General features: G+C 31.2%; 1 long non-coding RNA gene across 1 annotated transcript; it reads right to left on the bottom strand.

Annotated features, from left to right (window-relative positions):
- Window positions 1-397: 397 nt before the first annotated feature.
- On the bottom strand, window positions 398-1,581 carry LOC120200451. Its single transcript, XR_005523538.1, has 2 exons — window positions 1,192-1,581; window positions 398-944 (listed from the first exon to the last, which is right to left on the bottom strand). It is a non-coding gene; the product is annotated as an uncharacterized LOC120200451 (long non-coding RNA).
- Between the last annotated feature and the right edge of the window lie 3,680 nt (window positions 1,582-5,261).

Raw genomic sequence — 5,261 nt, 5'->3', positions numbered from 1 at the left:
AGTGGAGTAGATTAACCCTTGGAATTCCTCATAACCGAACAAATGTGACCATCCTTTGATCTTTGCTTTATCCTCGTTGCACGATAATAAGCAAAAAGGAGCAGCTGTAGATGCTCATTTTTGTTTGGGGATTTCATTCAAGTTTTTATTTATGTATGTATGTATATATATATATATATATATATATTATTAGTTTTGCTTATATAGGGTTAGTTATTAATTATTATTACTATTAGCATTAACTATATGTTATTAGCTAAATATTTTCAATCAAGTAAGAATTATTAGGTTATACTATTATCGGGGTGTATGTCCGTATATTATATATATTATGTTATATCTAGTATATAAATAAATAAGTAATGGAAAATATATATCATTGTCTAAACAACAAATATTAAATAAGATACTAACTAAATGTTTATTTTTATAGGCCCAAGTTACAAAAATTAATTACATGGTGCTCGGTTGAGGGACCAATCAAAATGAGCCCAAATCAGTGAAAGAAACCCTAGCTCCTATGTTCAACGCCGCCAAGAGATCTGAACCATTAGATCTTTTACCAATATGATGGCTCAGATCAAACTCAATCAGTAGACAATTAGGGTTTCAAACCCTACATCTCGCACAGGCGAATTTTAGCCTTTAGATATGGCCCCTAAGATTCGACAGCCCAGATGCAGTGAACCTTAGGGTTTTACCCTAAAAGATACCAGCCGCTGCTAGCAGAAGGTCCCAACTATTGGATCCGATCAGCGATCCAACGGCCCAGCTTCACCTCAGGACGTTGACCGTTCAGTTTTCACGTGTAAGATGTACATGCGCCCCTCTAAATCTTCGACGTACATGCCAGCGCCTCAAAGGCCTCGGATTATACCAGGAACAAAAATAACAACCAGGACGGAGGGAGAAAAGATTCCCTTGGCCACGCAGATATGGCAGCACTGCATGCAAAAATATAAAGCAAAAACAGCAAGAGAAAAGGCATCATTTTTCATCAACATAAAATGGAGGAGGAAATCAGCAACGAGGGCAGAGAGCACAAAAACGAAAAAAATCCATCTTTTTTCTTATCAACCACATATATAGTAAAAAAGGAAAAACCACAACGAAATTTTTTTCTGTTTTATGACCAAATCACCAACCAACCAACCAAAAAACAAATCAAAATCAAAATCAAAATAAACTTACCTTTACAGTTCAGAAAGCTTCGTCGCTGTCGCTAGGAACCAAAACCCCATTTAGTCAAAGGTAAATCGTTTATCCCTTGGTTGTTTCCAGTTGTTTTCAGGGTCATGGGGGTTATTTTTGTAGAGATCTTAGCCTTAGGGTTTCGGGTTCGAAGAGGTTTTGGATGGTTAGGTTAGCTCTAGGGTTTGGCTTACAAAAAGGGAAAGTTTGTAGTGTCTAGGCCCTTTATCGGAGCCTATTGGCTCCTCGTTGAAACCCCGGGGGGAGTGGAGGTCGTGGTGGCCATCAGTTTGGTTGCTGGGAGTGAGAAGAGAAGTGAAAAAAATAATGGAGAATAAATAAGAGAGGGGAAAGAAACGGCTGAGTGAGGGAGATGAGAAGTAAAATGAGGTTTAGGTTTTCTGATTAACCTAAAATATCATTATATCTTGTGGCCAAAATGGCGACGTTTAAAGATCTAGGGAAATTATTATTTTGGGAAAAAAGGGTAACTGTGTGTGAGCTCCCCCGGTTTCTTAACTTGTTATATTTCGATCCCCGAAACTTATATTTCTGAGCCTTTTAATTTTGTCTTCATATTTCATGCACTTTTCATCTTAGTCCTTTGTTAGGTTATTTTTACATTCAAGTTTCTTTTACATTTGATATGTAATTTTTTTTGTTAATTTTATTTTAATCCCATATATGTCTTCAGTTATATTACGTTTATAGTGTCCGTGATTTAAAATTTCTTATACTTGATAGCCTGTTGTTTGCCTTATTTACGATTTTGGCCTTAAATATGTTCCCTTTATATTTTAGTCGATATATGAGGTCGTTTTCACACGTATGTATATAGGGTTAGTTTAAATTTGCTTTTAATGTATGTCTGGCCACCCATTGTCCCATATATTATATAATCACATCTTGCGAGAATAATATGTAAAATGCATCTTTAGTTAGTTAATGTATATATCTGCGATGAATATTAAACTTTCTTAGGAATAAGGTTATTCTAAGTATGCATGAATGAGAAAACAAGAATGTAGACTAATCACATGTTCGAACCATTATGATATGTATGCATGTACAAATATTTATTTTAAGCATGTTGTTCGTACGCATAGGTTTAGGTGTAATTTATCCTTTCAAAACTGGCGTGTAATATACTCTCGTGAGTATTACTCGACCCATATCAAATAATTGGATTAAGGGTAATACTCTTCTATTTTAAAATTATTGTGAGGTGATTGTCTTAACTTATAAGAAAAGCGCTTTCGATGATTTTAAACTGAAAGTGTATCCCGTTAAATAAAACCCTAAAATTTAACTTCACCTAAAATTGGGAAAGAGAGAATAAGAAATGTTGTTCGTTTAAATTCTTCGAGAAAATATCGTTAGAACTTATCTAAGGTCTGATCTCGATGTCTTTAAAGAATCGAATATTCCTCTTCTTTCTAAAAGGCTTGGTAATTTTTTAATTTAGTTTGTTTAATTTCGTGCATTTGAATATTGCAATGAAACATAAATATTTCTTTATTTCGATTGGAATAAGAATCAATTGTCTCAAGGTATGAGAGATCGTTTTTTCTCAATAGGAAATAATTAAATATTACTCATTTTCATTCTAACATTCAAAAAACTTTTTAATGGATCATAAATTAAATTAAATTTGAACTTATAAGTTTCATCGCAAAGACTTGACTAGGTACCGATTTAGGCCGATGTGGGGGAGCTAATTTTTTCCCATGAGTAATCGACTCCCAAACTCAATTTTCTGGTACGCATACTGTAAATTTGTTGTTTTAATTAAAATTAATATTTTTATTAAAATGACAAATATGTTTTTGGGTGTCCAATCACACCCTAATCAAATATTGGACGTGACTCCTCAAACCGTATTTTATTTTATTTAAAGGGAATCCCAAATTTTTTGAAGTGAGGGATCTTTTATAAATCACATTACTTTTAATTAAAAATTAACCAATAGATAATTAAAAAAATGGGTTTTTTTAAATCCTGAAAAACAACATTATTTTTATATTAATATCATCATTTGGTAATACTTTAATATCAATGAGTGAATATCGATATTTAAGTACATGTACTTTCTTTTTTTAGTATTCATACTCTTTATTTTATTATTCATTCTTTTTAATTGAGGATTCATGATTTTTTACTTATGTATCTATACTCTCGATTAGAAGATAATTACATGCATAATGATCGCTCAATAAAATAGAAGCCAATATTTTAGGTGAAAATTTCTTTCGAAAAAACCATAGATATAAGAGAAAAAATATCTAATGTCAAGAGAAGAATGAAACAAAAGGATTCCTTATGGACAACCTAATCTCTAACTCTAATCCTTAATATCTATTTATAAGGGTGGATACTTTATTACAAAAGAAACTTATAAAATATAAATATACTCAAAGTAGGTTTTTTACATAAAGAAAAAATAAAGTTTCTACTTTTAATCAAACTAGGTTTCTTTCTTTTTCAAATATTTATATTAATTAATTAGTATCATTTTGAATTTGAGTCAAACTATAATAAAACTCCATTTAAGACCCTAATCTAATCTAACCTGAATATCAAAGGATTAGAATGCCACACAGGACCAACAAAGTGGTTAACCTAAATATTTTCTTTTAAAACAACGGTAAATAATCATATAAAAACCATCAATAGTAATATGAAATAAAAACATAACAATTAGAGTTTATAAAATACAGGGAAGCTAACAAAACATCCATAATAATAATACTTAGTTTTAGCAAAAATATAGTTATGAATGAATACAAAAGGGTCTACAAATCGTACATGCCCTCTAAGTATAACTCAAGGGGTACTCTGATGCCCCGACTGGTCAGGAATATGCTGACGACGATAATTCTTCTCGATTGCTCATGTAACACCCCTAACCCGTATCTGACCCGGATCCGAGTTCGAGGTGTCACATCAACTTTTAAACCTTTACTTGTTCAAAATAATGAAAAATTCCCGTTTAAAAAATTCATATTATTTCAAAATAAAAGTTTTCACACTTATCAGAGCATATACAATTCAAATAATTTATATTACATGCTAACTACATCTAAAAGAATAAAATACATATCAAACATTTCTTTTCTGATCTGAACTTTGTAAGGAAGATGCTTGTAACACCCGTAACCCGTATATTTATACCTATACAAATTACGGATGTCAACCTTATTTTTTATATCCAATATCCAATTTATACAGTGATTTAAAATTTATTTTCTTAAAATGGTAATTGATATTATAAAAATACCATATCATATAAATTATGTTTCATTTTAACAAATTTAAAACAAAAACTTTTTTATGAATAGTGATGAACAATACCTTTTTTATAATTGTACCGATGCACTACTACAGTACGTGAACAGTGCATCGATGCATCAAAACATCGAATTAATATTATGTATTGATACGCTACAGTAACTGCTACAGTAACTGCTGCAGTAATTTCTGCATTATACAAAACTCATAAAATTACCATTTTATTTCCAAATTTGTTCAACAAAGCAAATAAAACATTAATAATTACATGCCACTAATTAAATCTACATTACATATTAAGATGTCTTACTGATATAGAAATATACTTCTTGATGCTTGACGTCTCTTTAAACTCCTTATTCCACTACTGGCTTTTACCTATGCGTGAAAATCATCACATGCTAAGTATATACTTACTGAGGCAATTATAACAATAAACAGTGCAATATCATTCATGCATGAATTTCAATTTCAAATCAAATGCCATAGAACCATGCTAATAGCATATCAAATATTTTACCATGATTAATATATCATAACTGAATATAAAAAAAATATTCTTTCCAATATACTTGTCATTCTTTCCATAAACTCGTAAGTTTATTTTCATAACTTACCATTTATTAACTAATAAACCATAAACCGTAGACAATAGCCCAATATAAAACCCCGAGGACCCTGGGTACACGAGTCAACTATAAGCACCGTAGTGCTATACCGTATTACACATAAGGTCGTGTCCACCATCTGTACTAGGTATCCTTAAGTACAGTCCCGTATGG

Source organism: Hibiscus syriacus, unplaced genomic scaffold (assembly GCF_006381635.1).
Source record: "Hibiscus syriacus cultivar Baekdansim isolate YM2019G1 unplaced genomic scaffold, ASM638163v2 tig00005974_pilon, whole genome shotgun sequence".
NCBI lineage: Eukaryota > Viridiplantae > Streptophyta > Magnoliopsida > Malvales > Malvaceae > Hibiscus > Hibiscus syriacus.
Note: the sequence above shows the minus strand (reverse complement) of the source record. Positions and strands in the feature narration are given on the sequence as shown.